The sequence below is a fragment of the Macaca nemestrina genome, chromosome 7 (assembly GCF_043159975.1).
Source record: "Macaca nemestrina isolate mMacNem1 chromosome 7, mMacNem.hap1, whole genome shotgun sequence".
NCBI lineage: Eukaryota > Metazoa > Chordata > Mammalia > Primates > Cercopithecidae > Macaca > Macaca nemestrina.
The window spans coordinates 75,203,296-75,229,710 of NC_092131.1; the positions used below are offsets into that span (position 1 = coordinate 75,203,296).

General features: G+C 37.3%; 1 protein-coding gene across 15 annotated transcripts in view; it reads right to left on the minus strand.

Annotated features, from left to right (window-relative positions):
- LOC105477952 (neuronal PAS domain protein 3) overlaps positions 1–26,415 on the minus strand; it is an 861,371-nt gene that overhangs the window by 817,718 nt on the left and 17,238 nt on the right. For 2 of the 15 annotated variants that reach the window (XM_071099307.1, XM_011734855.3), the window contains exon 1: positions 1–6,759. This exon is cut by the window's left edge and continues 22,933 nt beyond it. The exons of the other annotated variants lie outside the window; for them this stretch is intronic. The gene's annotated coding sequence lies outside the window, so the exon portion shown is untranslated. Of the gene's footprint in view, positions 6,760–26,415 lie in introns of those variants that run through there. 15 annotated transcript variants of the gene reach the window in all.

The following is a 26,415-nucleotide window of genomic DNA, read 5'->3' on the forward strand; positions in this document are numbered from 1 at the left end:
TAATAACCTTGGATCAAAGGACTGAAAACAGTTTCATCAGTGAAAATAAAACGTTTCAGGGAGAATGGAACCTGAACACCTAGTGAGCCCCACGAGTGACAGAGACCCAGTTTCCTCCAAAGAGTCTAGATGGCCCTCCCTCCACCTAGCTTCCTAGCTCCCCAATCCATAAAAAGCTGCTAATATTTAGAAATACACAAACTCCATAACCCCTTCCAACTAGTGCTGGAGAGAGAAGTTCCCAGGCAGTACTACCATTTTGCAGAACTCTGGGGGACTCTATTCACACAAAATACAAGTGAAATGATGCTCTCTGAGTTGTATACGGATGGCCCTTATCCCAATTGTGTGTTTGGGCTTCTTCTTTGGGGTAGGGTAGGTTGTGTTTGTTTTCCCCCAAAGAGGTCTGTCCCCATTCCAACTCCCAATCTTACAAAGAGCCAACCCTCCAGTCACAGTAGAAAGGCAGATACTAAGAAGCAGAATATATACACATAGCTAAAAAACAGACCCTTTATATCTGGAGTCCTGCCTGTTCTCCAACTTACTAGCTGAGTGGCTGAAGGCAAGTTTTCTCACCTCCCCACATCTTTACTTCCTCATTTGTAAAGTGGAATAATAATAAGAGCACTTGCCTCAAAGGGTTATTGCAAGGATTAAATGAGATAATAAAGTGCCTTGCACAGTGTCAGGCACATGTAGCCTCAATAAATATTAGTAGTAGTAGCTATATTTATTATCGTTTTAAGTCCAACTTTGCTAGTCCTCTTCAAATTACTCAGACCCATGCAACAATAATGCTGACAAATATCAGTAATAAATAGCATTAAAATAAAAGATGATTTTTAAAATAAGAAACCAAAATAGATTTCAGATCTTCGGACACTGCCTGTGCTATGTGGCTACTAAAATATTAACAATATTGAGAGAAACTGCTGAAGTTTTTCAACGAGAAATTTATGTATGTATGTATGTATGTAGTTATTTATTTATTTATTTATTTACTTACTTACTTACTTAGAGACAGCATCTTGCTGTCACCCAGGCTGGAGCGCAGTGGTGCAATCACAGTTCACTGCAGCCTCAACCTCCTGGGTTCAAGCAATCCTCCTGCCTCAGCCTCCTAAATAGCTGGGACTACAGATACACAACACCATGCCCAGTTGATTTTTTTTTTTTTTTTTTTTTTTTTTAGTAGAGACACGGTCTTTCTATGTCGCCCAGGTTGATCTCAAACTCCTGGGCTCAAGAAATCCACCCACCTTAGCCCCTCAAAGTGCTGGGATTATAGGGGTGAGCCACCATGCCCAGCCTTAAACCAGAAATTGTACATATGCCTTTTCTCCTTTATTTACAATTCCATTAAATAAATAGATTAGGCGTGTGTGTGTGTGTGTGTGTATGTGTGTGTGTGTGTGTCAGAGACAAAACTCGCAGAAAGGTAATAATGGCCTTACGTCTAGAAATACTGACTAGAAGAACCTAGATAAAAAGACATGGCATCTTTGGAGCCTATAGACTATTTTAAAGAATAAAAAATATGAGTAGGCAAAGTCTTGATGCTAGCTCCAAAATAAGGAAAATGAAAGTTTACCTATGGGACTACATTCATAATTATAGTGACAAATCAGTGTTTTTAGTTGTTGCAATCTCAAAGTATCTTTTAAAAGTAATGTTATGCAGTTAAAAAAGTGTGTGTGTGTGTGTGTGTGTGTGTGTGTGTGTGTGTGTGTGACCTCGACCAGACAATACTTTATAGGAAAGGGTCCTGTGTGAACAGAAGGGGTTAAATCAAGTTTTAAAGACAAATAATGAGTAAACTCTCTAGAAAAATCCACATTTATTTATATCCACTTTTGGACAACTGAGTCACCATTACTAGAAGTTAAGCTTTATTCACGGCTGAAGCGAGGGCCAGAACCTGAGAGACTGAAGTTACCTTGACTCTTCTGATTTCTCAGTAGGAGTTTGTTCAAATAAAGGTGTTCAGTCAGATAACTAACCTTAGCACACAGATACTTCTACTTGCCTTTTATTGCAAACCCTTTTTGTCCTCCCAATCTTTTGCTCTGTTCTGTGTGTATGTATATAGTAGTAAAAGAAACACTGACTAATGTTGAGACCTAAATGAAAACCAACTAAGGAACAATGAAATCTTGCAGACAGTTGGAAAGAGATATGGATTTTGGCCTTGTAAATCGTTTAAGGCAGTGCCCTCCAAACTTCTTTGATCATGCACCACTATCAGTAAGAGAGTTTCTAGAACAGGCCTCTAATACATATGTACCACTCTATTTCTAAAGTACGAATGTATAAAACTGTTCTAATACAGCATGTATGTTACAAAACACAAATAAAAAATAAATTTTAAATGGCAAAGTCAAAAATAAATATAAATAGAAGTTTCATTATTTCCTTTCTGAATCAAAATGAGTCTCCCTACAAACCACCTGGAGTGCTCCCATCACACTTCGGAGACCTCAGATTTCAGAGACCAGAGCAGGTGAGACACACTGAGGCCCAGTGCGAGAGTCGTCTTCCTAACTGCCCCTACCATCTTGCTCACTGGTTGCAGGAGTGCTTCTTAAAGCAGAGTCCAGGGACCACCTGCAACAGAATTGTTTGGAGTACCTTTAGATTCCCAATCTCCACTCTTGCCCGACTTAATAAATCAGCAGGCCTGTAAGCCTTCATGTTTATCAAGCTCCCTGAAGGATTTTCACACACACTAATGTTTAAAAGCCACTGATGTATAACAATCACCAGGAGCTGATTGTCTTTGCTCCTTCATAGTTGTGGTCCCCAAGGAGTCCAGAGGAAGAAAGAGTCTAAGGTTAGGGTCGTTCAGGTAAAACGCACGCGTGTCCACAAACTCTCTCTCTCTCTCACACACACACACACACACACGCCCCTCACCACCAACAACCACAAATTATCAAGGAAGAAAATTACCTTTAAGAGGTGGAAATGCTGAAAAACATGCAGAGCTGTTTGTTGCTGTTGTTTTGTTTTGTTTTATTAATTACCAGAACTATCCATCCTTCGTGATCTGTTGGACTATAAAGCACTTCATATTCCTCTACTAGAACATGTTTTTAAAACTGATGTAAGATTAATAAAAATAAAAAACTGTGAGCAACTTTTGCTCCATCACACTGGTCTAATGATTTAAAGATAGCAAAGATGTTTCCTTATAAATCTCCTTTGTTGGCAACATCAACAAAGGTGACAATGACCATTTGAAAGGAATAACGGAAACAAGTCCCTTCTAGAAACTGAAAGGAGTCAGGCCCAGTAGCTCACATCCCTGTGGTGGCTCATGCTATTCAGGAGGCTGAGGCAGGAGGACTGCTTGAGCCCAGAAGTTCAAGGCTGCAATGAGCTATAATGGTGCCAGTGCACTCCAGTCTGGGCAATAGAGGGAGACTCAGTCTAAAAAGGGAAGGAGGCAGGGAGAGAGGGAGGAAGGGAAAAAAGGAGGGAAGGAGGGAGGGAAGGAATGGAAGGGCAGACAAAGAAAAAAAAACAACCATACTTTCTCAAATGGAGACAAGAAATCAGCCAACTGTTAATGCAAGTTCTCTGTGCTGGTAGTATTAAAAGACTTGATCTGTAGGTGACAGGTTCTCTATTCAGATATCCATCTCTATGATTAAAGGAGTCTTTAATCATTCAAGTGCTTGTTGTAGACTTTTATGTCACCCTTTTACTAGTATGGTACTCTGTAAAACTATTCAACCAATAGCATCCACTAATATAGACAAATCTAAAGATCATGATTGATTACCCACTAAATTCTGACAGACTACTTTATTAATCAGATACTCCATATTTATTCTCAGTAGTAGCAATAAAGGAAAACTTCTTTCGTTTGTTCTTTTCTGCTTGTGCTTTTTGTTTGAGACTGACATTTTTAGACCTTTCTAGTATAGTCCGGATGCTACCATGATAATTAAAGGCAGGCATGTGGCTCTGTTCTGACCAATGAGATGTAAGGAGAAGTTAACTTGGAGCTTCTGAGAAAGACTTTGCTTTTCTGATAAAAACTATGAAAGTGGCTTGACCTCCAGGTACCCTCACCCTTCCTGCCTTGAGAGCAGACAGGATGGAGATGAGGTATCCATGCTGAAGAGACTAAGAGAACCAAGAGAGATATTAGCTCTGTCTTTGTTTGGTTGCTAAACCAATACCAACATTCACCCACCTCTACACTTCTAATTATTTGGAGAAAAAAAAAAAAAAACAAAAACCTAATCTTTGTTTAAGCTACTACTGGCTAATTTTTCTGATAACTGCAGTGGAAGGCATACCTTGCTGGTACATACCTTCTTTTCCTTCATCACATTTCCAAATTCAAATTCGATATCACCAAACAACTCAATTGTCCTTACACTCTGCTGAATTACAAAAGCATTATCTGTAACTCAGCTGTGGCCATCATCATGTTTTTGTGCATTATTATTATCACCATTTTTCCAATGGAAAGCAAACTCCTTGAGGATGGAGTTTGTTTCATTCATCTTCGTTCCCCACGGAGCACTCAGCACAGTGACTAGCAATCTGAAGTGTTCAACTAAATATTTGTGAATGAACTGATAATAAAGAATAACTTCTTTTGTCACCTAGATGACAATACTCAAACTCACAGTTCTCCTCATCTAAATGACCTCTGGGAAGGTTCTCTTCCTACACTCTGTGGAGCCATTCATGTACTAATTCCTCAATGTTAACTGACCACTTACTGTGTGCAAGGCAATACCCTATGTATCAAAGGAACAGAAATCCATTTAATACAGTTCTTGACTTCAAATAGTTTCTAGAAAATATAGTTTTATATAGAAAATGAAAATATATTCACTAAAGTTATGCCTTATGGCCTATTTAAGATGTCAGCACTTGAAACAGTTACTTAAACTAGGCTTCCTTGTGATAGAAATGACATTCAAAATTCAAAATATGGCCAGGCTTGGTGGCTTACACCTATAATTCCAGCACTTTGGGAGGCCACGGCAGGCAGATCACTTGAGGTCAGGAGTTCAAGACCAGCCTGGCCAACATGGCTAAACTCCATTTCTACTAAAAATACAAAAAAATTATCCGGGCATGGTGGCATGCACCTGTAATCCCAGCTACTCAGGAGGCCGAGGCTGGAGAACTGTTTGAACTCGGGAGGGAGAGGTTGCAGTGAGCCAAGATAGCATCACTGCACTCCACCCTGGGCAACAGAGCAAAACTCTGTCTAGAAAAAAAAATCAAAACATACTCATAGAACTATAAACAGAATTTCATTTACAAGCAATTCCAAACTTACAAAGTTCTGAAAGTACATTTTTAGATGGAACTTGGAACACTTTTTTCAAACAAACAACTTTTTAGATTGCAGTTAGGTGTCTGATCAGCCCCAGATGCCTGTTTAACCTTAACATGGCAGAATAATGAACCATGTATTCCCATCATAAAGATAAGTCAGTGAAAAGGAAATTTTTAAAAAGTTAATAAGAGACAAAAACCCCATTCTACCCCATTCCTTGTTTGGGCTTGGTGTTACCTCAAGGCAAAATCTCCAAACAGATGAATGCGTCCTTAGAATGTCTGTTTTATTTAGAATCTTCTCTTTCTTAGATACTAAGCTGAAAGTGCCTTTATTCAAATCTTAATCACCATTCCCATTCTCTACACCACAAAGCCCCACCACCACCAAAATCATTTTCCCCACCCTAACAGTCAATGCAAAACTCTCTTTACCTCAGATATAAGAAAGAAGTCAACGGGACCAAACTAATCCACAAGAATGCCTTCCAGCAGTATCTACCTTGTAAAAACAGAATATGTGCTAACTATTAAAATGAGCTGAGTATTTCAGGTAGAGTAGCAGTTGTCCATTGTGTGTGTGAGAGAGGGTGCTTTTTTGTGAGTAATCCTGAAACAAATGGAATCTGAGGGTAAACTATCCTATTCCAATCCTTCTATCACTTCCACCCATTTCCAATTCCTGAACTCCCAGGTCTTGATGACTCTTCCAACAAAATGTATTTTGTTCCACAAAGAAATATGAAGGATCTATTCTGTGGCAAAGTGTTTCTCTTTTCCCCTTTCCTACAGTAGGTTCCACGGCAGACAAAGAAAAGATTTTAATAAGGGGGAGAGCAATGGGTGAGCAGGAGCAACCTGCTGGATTCAGCATGGGTCATTTGAAATTTGGCAACCCTCTGTACTCACAGGGTTGAAGACTTTAATTAAAACAAAAATGTGATTTCAAGGAATTTAGTTTAACTGTTCTTTTATGCTGCAGAATTTAGCAAAAGCTGTGTGTGTGTGTGCATGTGTGTGTATTTTACATTGAGCAAACTTGATTTTAGGAATCTTCAAAGATAGAACAGACATGAATTATTTTCAATATTTTTTAAACTAAATCTTACATTCATTCCTTATTAAGGCTTAACAGGGTCACTAAAACATCAAGTTTCTTTGCTTTTAACTAGTATTGTACCAGCAGTATTTTACTACACAGGATAACTCATGCTGATCAAGAGTCCCACTGATTAAATAGATATCTGTCAACTCATAAAGAATGAGAAGACTTGAATCTATCTTAATAAGCACACGTATGTTTATTGCAGCACTATTCACAATAGCAAAGACTTGGAATCAACCCAAATGTCCATCAGTGACAGATTGGATTAAGAAAATGTGGCACATATACACCATGGAATACTATGCAGCCATAAAAAAGGATGAGTTTGTGTCCTTTGTAGGGACATGGATGCAGCTGGAAACCATCATTCTTAGCAAACTATCACAAGAACAGAAAACCAAACACCGCATGTTCTCACTCATAGGTGGGAACTGAACAATGAGATCACTTGGACTCAGGAAGGGGAACATCACACACCGGGGCCTATCATGGGGAGGGGGGAGGGGGGAGGGATTGCATTGGGAGTTATACCTGATGTAAATGACGAGTTGATGGGTGCAGCACACCAACATGGCACAAGTATACATATGTAACAAACCTGCACGTTATGCACATGTACCCTACAACTTAAAGTATAATAATAATAAATAAATTTAAAAAAAAGAAAGAAAAATAAAAAAAAATAAAAATAAAAATAAATGCTGTTTACCAGATTAAAACATTTCAAAATGGATTTAAAATGAACATGGTAATTTGAGTCCTTAGTAATAAACTATTTGGAGACCATGACCATGGATTTTATTCCAATATGAATAAACTGCATAAATAAAACACATTCTAGAAAAGTATATACGGGTATTAGTCCTCAACTGAGGAGGTAGTATCTAAGCATAAAAAAATTAAAATGTGATCCAAAATGGAGCTCACAAAACATCACTTCTACTATTATGCCTGCTGAAAGCTATCAGTACTATTTTAAAGTTATTTATCTTCACTTATGAAAGTAAGCATTTTTAATAAAGATTGTCTCAGGGAACTGAAGATAATATCATAAATGACTTATAATTTACAGTCCTGCTTATCCATTTCATTAAAAGATGCCTTAAAAACTATCTTTATTTTAGAGATGATGCACAGGTAGTAAGACTATAAAGAAAAACACAGGTGGGGCGCGGTGGCTCACGCCTGTAATCCCAACACTTTGGGAGGTTGAGGCAGGTGGATCACTTGAGGTCAGGTATTCGAGACCAGCCTGGTCAACATGGTGAAACCCTGTCTCTACTAAAAATACAAAAATTAGCTGGGCATGGTGGTGCATGCCTGTAATCCCAGCTACGCGGGAGGCTGAGGCAGGAGAATTGCCTGAATTTGGGAGGCAGAGTTGCAGTGAGCCGAGATTATGCCACTGCCCTACAGCATGGGTGACAGAGCTAGACTCTATCTCAAAAAAAAAATAAGAAAAAAGAAAGACACAGAAATCATTTTCATTAAAGTCCAACCTTAATTACCACAGAGAAGAGAGAGTGCAGTACTTCCAGGTGGTCATTTCTGAAATGGCAATAACACCCTGGGTAGGTGTCACGGGTTGGACTGTGCTCTCCCAAAAAAGGTATGTTGAAGTTCTAACCCCCAGTACCTACTTTAAAATAGGGGTTTTGCAAATGCCGTTAAGAGGAGGTCATTAAGGTGGGTTCTAATCCAGTATGGCCAGAGTTCTTACACAAATGAAAAATGTGTTACAGACACACACACACAGGAAAAACACCATGTGAAGATGAAGGCAGAGATAGGGATGAGGCATCGACAAGCCAAGGAGTGCCAGAGATTGCCAGCAAACCTCTGGAAGAAGGCAAGAGGGAGGCACGGAACAGTTTCTCACTTACAGCCTTCAGAAAAGATTAATGCTGCCGACACCTAGATCTCGGAATTCTAGCCTCCAGAATAAAAAGACATAAAAGCTGCATTGTTTGAGCCACCCAGTTCGCAGCACTTCATTACAACATCCCCAAGAAATGAATACAGTAGGGTAATTATTTTTTTAATAATTACTTTTAAACTATATATGCGTGTTGTGTGAATTTTTCTGAATGTATTTTTTAATTAGCAATAAAAAGTAGAAGGAAAGCCACTTCTTTGGGAAAGGTAAGAGAAAACCATGAAACTGTGCAAGAATCAAAAGGGACATATTATGTTAGGTCTCTGAGTTGGAAAATTAATCAAGATACTGAATTTGAGGGTAATGAAAGCAACTAAGGGCAGCAACAACAAAACTGTAAGGACAAACATTTTGTCTTTTCTCGAAAATTGAGAATTTTCAGATATGAATTTAATCTATCTCTAGTCTAGGAAAAAATGATAGAAAAGAATCAAAATCAAGTTCAGTTGCTTTTCCATTAACACATATGACTTCTTTTATCCCATGTTTTGAAATTTGCTCCATAGGTTTACAAAATCATTTTCCTTAATATCCAGATATCTCAATGTGTTTTAGAATTTTAGCCCCTAATATTGCAAATGCCCTTTAAAAAGTTTTCATTTTAGTTCCATATTCATCCTTGAAGCCAGTGTCTCTTTGCTCTTCTCATTAGCCTCATATTGTTTTCAGTAATTACTAATGTGGTTTTCTTTTCACTTAAGTTAGAAAAGGCAATCCTATGTGACATTCTTTTCTGAATTATAGCAAAGTACTAAAAATTATTTTTAATGCACCTTTTTAAAAAAGAGTTTCTGAAAGGTAAACATTTATTTGTCTACTATTCAACTAATTCCACGACCTACCATTTACTTTTCATTAGCAGGCCAGGATTTTTACAAATTCTACAAGGCTGATGTTAGTCTTACTTTACAGATAAGAAAGCTGAGATTCAGAAGCGGCACAGTGGACATTCTAATCTAGTACCTCTAGTTCTTCTATTCTAAGAACTGTTTTTCAGTCTGGTATAATAAAGGCCATCTAAACCTACAAACTCAATCTAACAAAATCACCAATCCTATCCATGTGCAATGCGGAAAGAGGATTTGGTCCAGACCTTTTTATATAAAACACAATATTTTTGTCACAATATGGGCAATATTTCCTCATGAAAACTTTGGCACATTATGAGTACATTTTTTAACTAATGAAATACTTGTTGTGACAATCAGTCCCTAGGACGGTTCACAATAATCCACACCTCCTAGTACTTGGCACCCTCATGTACTCCCCACTCCCCACCCATACTGCACCAGGGTTGGTCTCTAAGTCCAATAGAATGTGGTCTGACATTTTTAAGATTAGGTTCTAAGAGACTAAAGCTTCTGTTTTGGGTTCTCTCTCTCACAACTGTACTCTGATGTGAGCAAACTGCCATTCTGAGGACACTCAGGCAGCCTCTGGTGTGGCCTAGGAAGTGACGGACTGAGACTACCAGGACAGCCACAAGGAACTGTGGCAATAGAACACCAGAATTTATTCCTCCAAACTCTCACTCTGCACCCCCTGACCAACCTCCCTCCATCCCCTGCCCCTCTAGTCTCCCAGTCTCTGGTAACCACTATTCTACTCTCTACTTGTATTAGGTCAGCTTTCTTAGATTCCACACTAGTGAGAAATGCAGTATTTGTCTCTCTGTGCTTAGCTTACTTTGCATAATATAATGTCCTCTAGGTTCATCCATGTTGTCACAAATGACACGAACACACTCACAATGTAGTACTATTGCAATGATACACAATGATATCTCCTCAACATATTAATTTCCTTCACTTTTGATATATATCCAGTGCTGGAATTGTTGGATCATATGGTACTACTGTTTTTAATTTTTTTAGGACGCCCCCCCAAGCTGTTGTCCATAATGACTGTACTATTCCCACCAACAGTGTATAAGAGCTCCCCTTTCTCTACATCCTTGCCAGTATTTGTGATTTTTTTTTTGTCTTTTTGATAATAGCCATTCAAACTGGGCTAAGATGATGACTCATTATGGTTTTGATGTGCATTTCCCTGATGATTAGTAACATTGAACATTTATTCATGTACCTGTTAGCCATTTGTATGTCTTCTTTTAGGAAATATCTATTCAGGTCCCTTGCCCATTCTTTAATCAGATTTTTTTTCTATTCAGTTGAGTTCTTTATACAGTTGAACCTTGAATAAAGCTGGGGTTGGGGGCACCAACCCCCGACAAAGTTGAAAATCTGTGTATAACTTCTGACTCTCCAAAAACTTCACTACTAATAGCCCATGTTGATGAGAAGCCTTGCCGATAACATAAACAGTTGATTTCCACATACTTTGTAAATTATATGTATTATATATTCTTATAATAAAGTAAGCGAGAGAAAACGTTATTAAGAATATCCTAAGAACAAGAAAATACATTTACTATTCATTAGGTGGAAGTGGACCATGATAAAGGTCATCATGATCTTTTCATTGAGTAGGCTGAGGGGGAAGAGAAAGAGGAGGGGTTGGTCTTGCTGTCTCAGGGGTGGCAGTAAATCCTCATATAAGTGGGCCTGGAAGTTCAAACCCATGTTTTTCAAGGTTCAACTGTATCTTCTGGATATTAGCCCCTTGTCAGATGCACAGTTTGTGAATATCTTCCCCCATTTTGTAGGTTATCTCTTCACTCTGTTGATTGTTTCCTTCACTGTGCAGAAGCTTTTTAGTTTGATGTAATCCCATCTGTCTATTTTTGCTTTTGTTGCCTGTGCTTTTTGAGGTCTTATCCTTGCTCAGGCCAATGTCATAAAGTGTTTCCCCTATGCTTTCTCATAGCAGTTTCACAGTTTGGGTTCTTACGTGTAAGGCTTAACATTTTGAGTTAATTTTTGTAAGTGATAAGAGACAGTGGTCTAGTTTTATTCTTCCACATGTAGATATCCAGTTTTCCTAGTACCATTTCTTGAAGAGATTGTCCTTTTCCTAGTGTGTATTCTTGGCATCTTTGTCAAAAATCAATTGGTTATAAAAGCATATAACTTCTCTATTTTCTTTCATTTCAGCTATATGAATACAGAAGCTATTCATATACCTTCTCTGTTCTCTTTCATTGGTCTGTGTGTCTGTTTTCATGCCATTACCGTGGTGGTTGGTTACCACTCTTTTGTAGTATATTTTAAAGTTAGGTAGCATAATGCCTTCAGCTTTGTTCTTTTTTCTCAGTATTCTTTAGTTATTCAGGGACTTTATGTGGTGCCTTACAAATTTTAGGATTGTTTTTTATATTTCTACAAAGAATCTCATTGTTATTTCTATAAGTATTGCACTGATTTTGTAGATTGCTTTGAGCAGTACAGCCATTTTAACAATATTAATTCTTCCAATCCATTAACATGACATATCTTTCCATTTGTTAGTGTCCTCTTCAATTTACTTCATCAATGTTTTATAGTTTTCATTGTAGAAGTCTTTCACTTCCTTGCTTATATTTATTCCTAGTTTTGTTTTTTTTTTTTAATCTATTGTAAATGTGATTGATTTCTTTCTTTTTCAGATAGTTTGCCCTTGGTCTACAGAACCACCACTGATTTTTGTATATTGATTCTGTATCCTGCAATTTTACTAAATTTGTTTTTTAGTTCCAACAGCTATTTTTAAACAGAGTCTGTGGAGTTTTCTATATATAAGATCATGTCATCTGCAAACAAGAACAATTTGACTTCATTCTTTCCAATTTGGATGTCCTGTATTTCTTCCTCTTCTCTAATTGCTCTGGCTAGGACTTCAGTACTATGTCGAATAGAAGTAGTGAAAGTGGGCATTCTTGTCTTGTTCCAGATTTTTAGAGAAAAAGGTTTCAACCTTTCCCCATTCAGTATGATGTTAGCTGTGGTTTTGTCATTTCTGGTCTTTATTGTGTTAAGATACATTCTTTTTACACCTAATTTGTTTAGGGTTTTTATAATAAAGAAACATTGAATTTTGTCAAATGATTTTTCTTCATCTATTGAGATGATCAGATGTTTTTTGTCCTTCATTCTGTCAATGTTATGTGTCAAATTTGTTGATTTGTATATGTGGAACCATTCTTATATCCCTACGATGAAGCCCACTCGATCACTATGAATGAGCTTTTAGATGTGTTGTTAAATTTATTTTGCTGGTATTTTGTTAAAGATTTTTGCATGTATGTTAATTTGTGATACCGGCCTTTTTGCTTTTATTGTGTCTTTGGTTTTGGTATCAGGGTAATGTTAGCCTTTTAGAATGGATTTGGATCAACTCACTCTACTTCAATTTTTTTGAATAGTTTCATAAGAATTGGTATTAGTTCTTCTTTAAATGTTTGGTAGAATTCAGCAGTGAATCCATCAAGTCCTGAGCTTTTCTTTGCTGTGAGACTTTCAGTACTGATTCAATCTTGTTACTTGTTATTGGTCTGCTCAGGTTTTCTATTTTTCATAGTTCAATACTTTGTTTGCTACCATTTCTTTCTTTTTGTGTTTTAGAGACAGGGTCTTGCTCTGTCACCCAAGCTAGAGTGCACTGATGTGATCATAGCTCACTGCAGCCTCTAACTCCTGGGCTCAAGAGATCCTCCCACCTCAGCCTCCCTAGTTGCTTAGCACCACCACACAGAACTAATCTTTTTAATTTTTTTGTAGAGACAGGGGTCTTGCTGTGTTGCCCAAGCTGGTCTTGAACCCAGTTTCAAGCAATCCTCCTGCCTTGGCCTCCCAAAGTGCTAGGATTACAGGTGTGAGCCACTGCACCTGGCCTCAAACTGCCATTGTTTCAGGCTTCTCTAATTACACATTTTAAAATGCATAAACTTTCTCTGGCAGAATATATGGGTTGCCTATTTACAACAGATGTATCTATTAAATCTTCAGAATTTCTTCTACTCATATAGAATTTTAAACATCTTCATTAATAGATTTTATTCTCTATTTATATCACATTGTATGTATATATGTAACCATTGGACTTTTTTAACTTAAGGAAGTAGTCAGGAGGTTGAGAGTTCCACACAGTTTGCACATATATGGTATACTGGATAGGAATGTGGGATCTGGAATTCAGGAGACATAGACTGCAATCCTGGCTATCAAATTTGCTAGTTATGTGACCTTGGTAATTTACTTAACCTCTCTGTTACTCACATCCTCATTTATAAAGTGGCTATAACACCTACCCCATAGAGTTGAATAAGAAATGAAGAACACAAAAAACACTCTTAGCACAGAGTATAGAATATAGCAAACACTAAATCAATTAATGTTCTTTTTTTTTTTTTTAGTGTAGCAAAATGTGGAACAAAAGAGCTGAAGAAACTTTCTCAGTTGGGGACAATATTGTTTTGGATATTATCAGTCATTTTGTCTATATTCTGACCAGCGTTTTCTGTAAATGTGATCACTTTGGATTTTGCATTTTAGTAAGGGCAAAATAATTATTCTTTGAATATTATTTTAAGGTATACCAAGGAAAGACAGCGAAAAACTGAATCTTCCATTAATTAATAGTGTCTCAGACCTCCCAAATCATGGCTTCTCAGTGTATTTTTCTTTATCCTGTAACAATAACAAAAGTCCTAATACTGAGGATCAGGGTGATTTCATGCCATGCAATTATCATATTACCTGGTACTTATAGAGAACTTTAGAATCTATAAAGCATTGTCCAATGCATTAGGTAATTGAATCATCTACTAAGTTCTAGTTGAATACTAAAAATTAATTTTAAATGTAAAATTAATTTAAACATTAAAATGGGGAGTCCAATTCTGTCTAACTTCAAAGTCGATCATGGCACTAATGACTGCCTCTGTCTCTTGGATAATTCATCTAGGGGAAGAAGGGGACAAACTGGGTGGAAGGTGTGGACCACCATGTCAGTAAGTATGTGCAGGGATTGCGTTCTACCCTCCTCAGCATCAGTTATACAGGGATACCCACTCCATTCCCTCCCCTCACAGCCAGCACTTTGTTGAGGTAAAAGAAGAACCTGTCTTTGAAAATGCTGGAGAACCCAGTTTCAAAGTTTCTCTCTTCTTTTTTCCCCCATGATTTGCTTTGGAACAGCCTGATCCGTTATCTTTTTTAGCAGCTCATTATTTCAATTTAATGTCCTTATCTGCTGTTTCTTTCCACTTCGCAAAGTTCTTCTTATCAAATGTTATTCTGTATTTAAAATCTGAAGGATAGCTAATATGGGACCTATTACAGCAAACACAGAAAAAAACCTTATTTTGCCATTATTTATTTGCATTCAGAACTGCCTTCCTTTTTGAAGCAAGTTCTTTAGCCTCAGAAGGTATAGTTTTTATCATTAAATTCTTTTAGACTTTCTTCAGAATCGTCAGCTATCACCACTATGAGAAAAGCCACTGGAGAGTGCCCATTTAAACAACAGATAGATTTCCAAAAGAAAGGAGATGAAGGGATCTTGAATTAGAAGGAAATGTGCACTTTAAAATTGTGGTCAGGCAGCTGAGGCAAAAGGATCACTTGAACCTAGGAGCCCAAGGCCAGCCTGGGCAATATAGTGAGACCTCACCTCTTTTAAAAAAAAAAAAAAAAAAAAAAAAAAAAAAAAAGAAGAAGAAGAAAGAAAGAAAAGCTACCCCTGGCCAGGTGTGGTGACTCACACCTGTAATCTCAGCACTTTGGGAGGCCAAGGCGGGTGGATCACTTGAGGTCAGGAGTTCAAGACCAGCCTGAAAAACATGGTGAAACCCTGTCTCTACTAAAAATACAAAAATTAGCCAGGCGTGATGGTGCATGCCTGTAAACCCAGCTACTCGAGAGGCTAAGGCAGGAGAATCGCTTGAACCCGGGAGGTGGCGGTTGCAGTGAGCCAAGATCGTACCACTGTACTTCAGCCTGGATGACACAGCGAGACTCAGTCTCAAAAAAAAAAAAAAAAGAAAAGAACAAAAGAAAGAAAAGCTACCCCCAAAGGTTTGTGGTATAAACTCTGAAATTTTAGCATTTCCTTAGATTTCATAGGTGTTAGTAATCTATCTCTTGTTAATACTTGCAATTAATACTCTGCCATTTATAAACACAATATGTCTTATTAAGACATTTTTATCACTTATTAATGGCTTATTAAGTGGTTTGTCTTGTTCTAGCTTTATGCCAATATTATTACTTGCAGTTTAAAATAAATCAGTAGTGGTTAATAGTTTCAAAATTCATTTTAATAACAAAAAATCTAGTCTTATGTTTTTCAATTTAAACCAATATTAATAAACCAACTCACTTTTTGGCATCCTCCTCTACAGGCAGAAGTTCTTCAAATATCACCCATATGTCCTCTCCTTCCCTTTAATACAGTAAGACCCTAAACCCACACAGAAACAGTTTCCTACTAACATCAAAAAGCAACAGAACATTGTACCAAAATATTTGTTAATTCAGCTTCCTTTTTTACTAATCACCTGTTTTGACCCCAAAGCTACAAATGAACATTATTTGAGGAGTTTTATATTTGTGTTTAATTATTTACTTAGAGTAAATAATTAAATTGTGTTCATTTGTGTTACACTTAGACAACAGAATATCAGTATTCTATTCTGTATTTGAACTTCCAAGTCACTGTATTCACTCTTTTATGTTTTATTTACCCCTAAAATTTAGTTTCCTAAAAATAATCTAAATGAGACTGTGACTGAGTAGCAAAGTTCATAGCTTCTAAAAGACTTAGTTCCTCCTCTATAAAATGGGGAGATATCTTCCTCAGAGGGTTACTGGGGGAATTAAATGAGATAACGTATGTAAAGCTCTCAGCATAGTGACTGAGACAAAGTTTAAGAAATGTTGCGTTCATGGTGACAAGGATGATGAGAATGAGGATGATGACAATGATCATGATGATGATGGAGGGTGTGTCCCTGTAGGATACCACATGATATGCACACTATCGATGACCAAGAGGCATCCATCCTCAGTTGCAGATATGGAGCAATGTATCACAACATGTTACTGAGATTCAGTGTGAAAACAGCTGGACCAATATAAGGTGGCAGCACTACAATCCGATACGAATTCACTTTTTTTTTTTTTTTTTTTTTTTTTTTGAGATGGAGTCTTGCTCTGTCACCAGGCTGGAATGCAGTGGCATGATCTCAGATGACTGCAACCTCCACCTCTCAGGTTCAAGCGATTCTCCTGCCTCAGCCTTTCAAACAGCTGGAACTACAGACGCTCCCCACCACGCCCGGCTAATTTTCTGTATTTTAGTGGAGACAGGGTTTCACCATGTTGGCCAGGATGGTCTCGACCTCCTGACCTTGTAATCCGCCCGCCTTGGCCTCCTAAAATGCTGGGATTGCAGGCGTGGGCCACCACACCCAGCCGAATCCACATTTTTTTTTAGAGAATTGTTATTAGGTTTCAAATCACTGGTCAAATATTACTTTGAGTTTTAAATATTTGTTTCTGTAATAGAAATAGTCACAAAATATTTTCGAAAACAAAAATGTTTATTTCAAGAACTGCCATGAAATTATCACTTACATGGAGAATTAAGCAGCACAAACATTTCTCTAAATACTTCCAGAGGTTAGTGAACATGTTTAAACACATGTGCTGATGAAAACAAAACAAACCCAAACACAAAACGCTGCTGTCAGGGTTCTTCTGATTAAATAAAGCTGTCTTATTGCAGGTTTTCATCTGCTACTATTTCTTAAATGATCACTGCTAGGTTTTATGTAAGTTCTTTCCTTTTTTCTAATTCCACATCAAACATATAAGTATATATGCACTATGAATAAAATTCATGGCATGAAATGATTTCATTCTATAGTAAGAGATCCAAATAATGTTTTAAAAAACAAATAAATGTATGACTGCATTTGACTAATTGGTAGACTAATGAAGAAAATCCATTTTTATAGCTGCTCACCATTCCCTTTAAAAAATGGTCTACAATTTGGCATTCCACTGTGGTGTTCTTGGTGATTTGTCGGAGATGCTGTCTCAGCCAATCACCATTAGGCACTGGAAGAGGTACGTCTTTTTAGCTTCCATTTGTATTCAAAAATGACTCTTTTTACATTAAAATCTGATTTTACTTTTACTTTTCTCCTGCTGTTCCAAGAAATGTTCAAGGATACAAACATAAGACTTGGCTTCTCGCCGGGCGCGGTGGCTCAAGCCTGTAATCCCAGCACTTTGGGAGGCCGAGACGGGCGGATCACGAGGTCAGGAGACCGAGACCATCCTGGCTAACACGGTGAAACCCCGTCTCTACTAAAAAATACAAAAAACTAGCCAGGCGAGGTGGCGGGCGCCTGTAGTCCCAGCTACTTGGGAGGCTGAGGCAGGAGAATGGCATAAACCCGGGAGGCGGAGCTTGCAGTGAGCTGAGATCCGGCCACAGCACTCCAGCCTGGGCGACAGAGCGAGACTCCGTCTCAAAAAAAAAAAAAAAAAAAAGACTTGGCTTCTCCATGGCTACTCTAATAAATATTATTTTTCCTACTTCCCTCCAGAACTCATTACATGAGTTTGGTAATCACTGTAAGGAATATGTAAAGAATATTTAAGTCAATGAAAAAAAATCTATATAAATACAAAGAAAACATAAAAGTAAACTCTCTTGGGTGATCTCTCTTTTAAAGTTGTTCCACGTATTTGATTACTATCATATAACCAATATATTACCCTTCTCTTCCAAAGTTCCCTAATACATACTTGGAAGGATAGGAAGAACTACAGATTCTGCCTAATTCAATGATTAAGTACTCATTACTCACCAAAAAATATATATATATGAAAACTGAAACTCACATAAAACATCATTAGATATTGTGTGTCTCTTACGTAGCATTCATAGAATGTTTATGCCAGTTGACATAAGCTACCTGACTTCAGTCAGCATATCCCCTCTTTGTGGGTATAGGTGTGCACAGAAAGAACATAGATATCATCACTACATGAATGCTTGCTACTTGATAAATTCAGCAAATAGAGTTTTCCCCTCAATAAACCCCAAAATACTCAGGAATCTCAACACAAAGTAGAGATGCCATTATTGAGGAAATGATGTACGCCCGACGCTTCTAAAACCAGCACTATGTGTATATTCAAGTGCTCACTCCCTTACATCATAGTTGTAAGTAAGTCTCTGTCTGTGAGAAACCTGAACACAATTCATGCAGGCTGCAGAAGGTTTCATGAAAGAAAAGAAGTTTTAAACTGGCAAAATTAAAATAAAATCAAAGTAGGCCGGGCGCGGTGGCTCAAGCCTGTAATCCCAGCACTTTGGGAGGCCGAGACGGGCGGATCACGAGGTCAGGAGATCGAGACCATCCTGGCTAACACCGTGAAACCCCGTCTCTACTAAAAATACAAAAAACTAGCCGGGCGAGGTGGCGGGCGCCTGTGGTCCCAGCTACTCCGGAGGCTGAGGCAGGAGAATGGCGTAAACCCGGGAGGCGAGCTTGCAGTGAGCTGAGATCCGGCCACTGCACTCCAGCCCGGGCTACAGAGCAAGACTCCGTCTCAAAAATAAATAAATAAATAAATAAATAAATAAATAAATAAATAAATAAAATAAAATAAAATAAAAGTATATGAAATATTTACTCGTGTAAATGTAAACATAGTTTTCTGAAGGCTTAGCTTATTTCAATTTTCTAACTTTAATATTATTAGACTGAAGGTCATTACTTATGTCTGGAATCTTTACTTGAACTACAGTTAAAGTGTGAACACACAGATGCACACATGTGCACACACATGCCCTCACAAATGTATTAAATACCAGGCAGCCCCCTAGTAACAATCAGGCCAAGTGTAAGATTAAAGGTTTTGTGGTTTCTAGGGCATAAGAAGCAAAGCAAAGGTTTTCAGAGCAAGAACACTGAGGCAGAAATAAAGAAGTTCAAAAATCAGTCAAAATAAGCAAATCGTGTGCCTAAAAACCAGGAGGTCAAAGAGAGATTAAAGAGGACAAATTTAAGTGGTCAAGGCAAACAAGACTTACATCAAGCTTGTCCAACCCATGGCCCAACACAAATTCGTAAACTTTCTTAAAGCATCATGAGATATTTTTTTTTTGCCAAGTTTTTTAGCTCATCAGCTATCGTTATTGTTAGCGTATTTTATGTGTGGCCCAAGACAATTCTTCTTTCAATGTGGCCCAGGGAGGCCAAAAGATTGGACACCTCTGACTTACATGTTATAGTCTGGCAGAGGAAAATAATACTACCACCATCACCATTTTGTTATGAGCCTGTTCTGGGGCTACTTCATTTTCTAGAGTTTAGTGTGTTTTCCTGCCCATGTATTTACCCGCTCACTCATTTGATGTATAATATACTGAGCACGTACTATGTGCTAAATACACGGCACATGGTATAACTGTATAATTCAGTTTTGGGTCCCATTGAGTTTCAGGTATCCACGTGAAGTAGGAATGGCCATGGACAACACACAGTTGTGTATATGGATTTAGAGACCAGGAGAGAGATCTTGATTGCAAATGAGAATCTGGTGGTGTTAGCATCGTCACTCTGTTTTATGAAGCCATGAGAACGAATGCCAGGGTCCTGGAGGGAGTGCAGAATGAGATGAGTAGAAAACCCAGACAGAACTCTGGAAACCAAACAGAACTGGGAGGAATACCAGAAAAGCATGGCGTCATGGAAGTCCAGGGATCAGAGTACCTCAAAAAGAAAGGAGTGATCAATAGTGTAAAATGCTGCCAAGAGATTATGGAAGATAAAGACTCAAAGTGTCTATTGGCAGCAGATGACCTCAAGTTTGGAGGTATACAAGGAAGCTGAAGGGAGTAGGCAAAGGAAAGACTGAGGATAATGGTAGGTTCATGGGGTTGGGAGTGGGGGTTATTAACCCTTCTGGAAGCATTCAGTTATTTGGGGGAAGAGAACTTTCATTTTAAATAATTCACAAGATGAAAAAAACAAGGTAGACCATAGGGGTCACAGGCTTTTTTAAAAAGAGAAATAAATCTTCAGGCGGCAATTAAAAATGGAAAGGCCCAACTTTGAGGGCAACTGATGAAGTATATTTAAGGAAACGCTGGGTCAATCTGAGATAAAGGAGTACAGCAAAGAGTGGTTATAATGTAAAAGCTAAACCGGAGCTTTTCTGTACTGAGTTGGAGTGGCAGACAGTGAATGTAACTGCAATAATTCCAAAGCTAGTTTTTCTACACTTACGCTACAAAACGTCCTATCCTAAAAATCCCAGAGACAATGAGAACTTCCGTAAGCCCATAATGCTTACTGTGATTTTACCACCAAATTCAGGATTAAGAAGTGCACAGTTCCCACACTAAGAGACAGAAGTCAGTCCAAAGGATAAGGGAGTAACTGTGTTAAACAAAACTGAAAATTTTTAGCTTTCAAAATTATTAAGAGAATAGGCAAATGCAAAATAAAATGCTGGAATAGAAAATGAATATTCATAATAACCCACACTTAAAAGATATCAAAGATCAGTTACAAATTAACAAATTCAAATGTTTAGAAAGTTAATAAAGAGCTTATCACTATGTTTGATATAGAGTAACAGTGAAATAACCAGTAATTATTAAAATCTTACTTTTAAAACTGTAAAACATATATATTTACACAGCTTTTTCTGGGAAGAAGAGCATAGTATAGAGATGGTATATGTTTTTCAGAAAAAAGATCAATCTTCCCACGCAGACACTGAACATAGAAGACCAGTTTCATCTGAACCTGGGAAGCCAGAATTAATTTGGACAAATTAACTAAAATCATCATCATGCTAAGGCACCACACCAAATTGCCATTCATGGTTATATTGGTTTCTGGAACTCAGTGCTCTCACTGGAAAAATAGAAAGGTTTTGGCCAATAGATAGAGTTTTCAATATTAACACTGAACAGAATTTCTAACTATGTTATAGAGCAGACCTCTGTCTATATTTGCATGGTGTGTAGAGGGGGCATATTTTAGATGTGTTTTCAGACATACTTAGGTATATACATAAACACATCAAAAGTAATTTGGGTTTCGGAAAAGTGGATGTGTTTCCTTACCTGTGTATTAATAAACTGGTATTTAAATTTTATTCCAACATGTATTCAAGACATATGTCAACATGTCTGAATAAGGCTAATATGCATTAAAGACAAAATTCAGTGTCTACAGATTATAAACTTTGGAGAAAGTAAGCTATGTCCAGAGTAAAGAGAGAAAGGAATAAGTATATTTGAACTACTGATCCACTCTTTCCCTGGAGCTATTAATGATTTCATTTCATTTAATATATTAAGTTCAAGCAAGTTTATCAAGGTTTAGCTCACTATTGGTTTGTATGAAATAACAATGTTCACCACTATCAATCAATCATGGTGAGGAGCTAATCTGTGGTTATTTCACGTATCCTTGCATGATATTTTCAGTGCAAAGATTTGTGTTATAGGTACTATATACACAAGGCCATGTGATGACTGAATTGTGCCACCAGAGGAGAAATCCCTAGAAAAACTGTCAGCCCTCTTTGTTACCTGTTCTATTTTACATGATTGAATTTTTCAATTTTGGCCTAATCAACTTAAATTATTATTGGTACAATTTTGTGAAATACAGAATTAATGGAATTCAAATTTTATGGAATTATAATTGACTATAAAATGGGTTTAATATGATTCTAATTTGAAATCATTCATTGTTCCAGAATTCATCTATTTGGTGGTATCATTTGAAAGTTAAAAAAAAAAAAACCATCAATGGTATATGTGGTTGTAACTGATTTTCTTGATTCCTTGCTTAATAGAGAGTTGTGACACATCTTGAATCTAAAACTATTCTCTGTAGAGTTACAGGGGTATAATCTTCAGGGAATCCACAACATAGGATATAAACAATTCAACTTTGAAACCCAAAAGACACTAGGAATTACTAAGCATTAAAAATATATATTGAAAAATGCTTATATTTCTCTATTAATTTCTTTTTTACATCTGAGATCATGGGGCATGTTATGTGTAGCTGTAGATTTTTGACAGATATGGGAAATTCCTGGGATGAAATGTAAATATCAATAGGCAGAATTAGAACCGAAATTCATTTATTCCTTCATTTTCTAACTCTGTTCCAGGGAGATGTTTCAGCACTGGGGGTGCAAAATGGAGACCAATTTGTTCCCTTCTAGAAAGGTCACAATTTATGTAAAAAGACAAGTACAGAAAAAGACTATACTTTATTTCTTCATCATCCATCATTTTGGTTAATGATCCTCGATATTGGTTATGGATATCTTGAGTTTTAGCAATAGAGTCTGACAGTGAACTATGATCAGCTTCTCAAAAGACATGTAATTTCCATGTTATGTTGTCACCTCTTCAAGAGTATCTTACAGCTTGATGTCTTAGCATGATTTCCAAACATATTGGACTCACGTTTATGTAAGTAGTCCCATTGCAGAGAAAGACTGTGCAATGTATCCAACAAAGTATATTTTGGTCTGTGTGATCTCACTACTTATTAGAGTATACTTTGATAATTAATTTACATTAAATTATATTAATATACATTATTATATCCTATTGAGACAGACATTGAGCTAGAAGACTAGAAGGGGAAAAAGCAAAATGTCAACTCACTGGACATTGATTGCAGGTGAATGCTTAATTTTAAAATTGCATCTGAGTTGACCGGAAGCCACAGGTTCTTTTGATCAAGCCTTTTAAGTGAGCTAGAATAACAAATTATGGTATATACAAAAGTGTGACTCCATGCAAAAGGTAGGAATATATTATGACCACAAGAATGCCCATACCACCATAATTCACAAAATGCATGTCTATTCACAACTGAAAAGATTGTATAAACTATGCAGGAAACAGAACTACAGATTACAACTTGCTAAGCAAGACTGTAATATCCTCATAACCATCTTTTAATGTAATACCTCACCATTATGCTAGGCATGATCAAACTTTTGGTCAACCTATTTATGTTATAATTGCAATCATTAGCTTTACAGGACAGTTACTATGGAATCAGAAGATAAGGAAGGTGATGATTTAGTACAATTTGAGAGTGCAAAAATGCTTAATACCAACAATGTCTATGGGAGGTATTAAAAAGTAAGATAGAAGAGGAGAGTTACAGGGTCAACCAGCCTCATACTGGGATTAGGAGAAGGGTATGGGGAAGGGAAAAACAGTATGATGTAGAAAGGTTATGTGGGGAAATGGAGGGGCCCCAGAAGAAAGAATGAACTAGAAAACCACTTTACAAGAGTCAGAAGGTAGTTAACATGGTAAAAGAATGTCATCTCATCAATCCAGACCGAGGCTTAAATCCAGTTTCAAAACTTTACTAGCTATGACCTCATCTACAAAGGAGAAATATTACAGAACCTATCTTATTGGGTTATGGAGAAATTTAAGTGATCTAATGTAAAGATGAAAAGGTGAACTTTAAACAAGTTGAAGTTTATGGGTAAATAGAACAAACCAGGAAGCAAGCATGCTTACAAAAGACAAACACTGATTGTAGGTGAATGCTTAATTTTAAAATTGAATCTGAGTTGACCAGAAGCCACAGGTTCTTTTGACCAAGCCTTTTGTAACCAAGCATGCTTACAAAAGAGGACAAACACCTACTGTGATACAACGGAAGACATGAGAACAGGAATACATTAACAGCATTAGGACCCATCCACTGCTGAATCAGCTAAACCGAAACAAGCCTGGCGTACTCCACCACATGATTCATGCTTAAGAAATTTGGGGAAGATTACATATTTGGAACCTTCATCATTTTCTCTCCGAATTGTTGACTTTGTGTTGCATTAAGCTCAAGGCAGCTCTCAACTACAGGACTATGCCACCATCAGGTCTTCTCATCCCTCTAAAATAATCCTCATTTTAGTGGTTCAGATTGTTGAGAGACAAGTCTCTATGTCTCTCACATTTCTTCACATCTTGCAGATAAAGTACTATTAACTGTCCTTTGTTAAGGATTAATTAAGGCTGTACAGATAACAGTCTTGGAAGACACAGTGTCCTCCTCCAGAGTAAGGAAGACATGTTTACTGCCTGTTTTAAAAGATTCAGGTTCCCTAAACTCAAGTGTCCGCTTGTAACACAACCTACTGCACTACTGCGTGTGCAGGTATCATTTGACCCTCTTTTTATTACCCTGTGGGAACTGGGGCTCAGATAATTAACTTACACACTAATATTCTGACTACTGTTAATGCTGTGAGTAATACACTGTCCTTCGTCTCCGACCCAGCATTCATTAAAGTGTAGCAGGCCAACTTGTTGGCTTGCAAGTAGAGTAAAATCTAAGATCCTTCACAATTCTTGACATAGATCTTTAGGGAAAATAGACCCCCTAGAATCACTGTTAAAATGGTATGAAGATGCTGTTTCAGTAGATTATTGGATTTCCTGAAACCCATTCACTAGACTACTGCAACACTGATAGACCACAGGACAGAAGACGCCCCACTCAGTCAGGGCCTACTGAAAGTCTTTGTGACCATGTATGAAATAGAAGCTGCTTACAAGTGAATAGCAGCAGAATACAGCGTGGTGTTTATCCTTGGAACAACACTTAGTAAATGAAAACAGCTGCAGGAGGCAGAAAGGGACCAGATCTTGAGAAGTCTAATGTGGTTTGGTTCAACCCAAGTCTAAAACACTTGCTATGGATGCCTTTCTACAAAAAAATACTATAGCCATCTATAAATCCCAAGTTTAAATTCTATTTCAGCACTGAGCAGGTATTTCCAACCCTGTTTTTTTCTTTCCTTTTTTTTTTTTTTTTTTTTTTTTTGGTTGTTGTTTTGGGGTTTTTTGTTGTTGTTGTTTGTTTGCTTTTTGTTTGATGTTTTGTTTTGAGACAGGGTCTCACTCGGTCGCCCAGGCTAGAGTGCAGTGGCATTAACATAGCTCACTTCAGCCTCAAATTCCTGGGCTCAAGCAATCCTCCTCCCTCAGCCTCCCAAGTAGCTGGGACCACAGGTGTGCACCATTAAGCCTGGCTGATTTTATTTTTTTGTAGAAACGTGGTCTCATCATGTTGCCCAGGCTGGTCCCGAACTCCTGGGCCCAAGCCATTCTCCTGCCTAGGCTGTGATTAAAGTGCTGGGATGAGCCACATGTATTTCCAATTTTGGTTGACACTACATATCACTCAATTCTAAATTTCTTCATTGGTGGTAGATTTTTACCACAGTTAGTGACTTGTAACTAGATAGACAAATATGGTTACCAATGAAAACATGTACAACACATGTATTTAACCCAATTCATGACATTCACCCATTTTTATACTCAATGTTGTGATAAAATTAATTTTTTTTTCTAAAACAATGTCACTATGAGACATTGTTTCCAGGGGAGGTACTTCAAAGTGTTGACTAATGTATCTATATGTGTGGTACGGGAGACAAGGAAGGGCACACTAAAGGTTTTTCACGTTCTATTAATTGAAAACATGTTTGTTATGATAGGCTCCTTTTAAAAATTCAAACAAACTTCACCCCTTAATCTGAATTGTTCTAATCAGATCATCTTCTAGTACCTAGCCAAAATTAGCTTCAGGAAAATAGAGTTTTGATGAGTGACGAGGGGGAAAAGGAGTTACAGAAGTCTAGTACACATTATAACGTTTTAAAACATTTTCCTAAGTGTCTTCATAATGGAAAAATAGAACATTACCTTTTGCAGAACTGAGTATTTCTTTGGGGAACAATATTTTATCAGTGGTATATTCCATTATTGCTGACAAGAGCTATAACTACATAGTTACAGGGATGAAATACTCTTAATCTACATGTGATACACAGGACATATGTATAATCTACACACATATATAGAAATTAAGCAAAAAGTTTAATCATCTTATGAAAATATACATGCAATGCCTATTAAGTATCATTAATTGGGAATTTTCAAGAAAACATAAATAAGTGATACCTCTATTTTAAAAGTCATTAATCTACTAGATGCAAGAAATCTTACCTACTCATAAATCTTTAAATCTGTCTGCACTACAAACCCCAAATCAGTTCACCTTTACGAGTAAAGGAGAAGAATTAGGAGA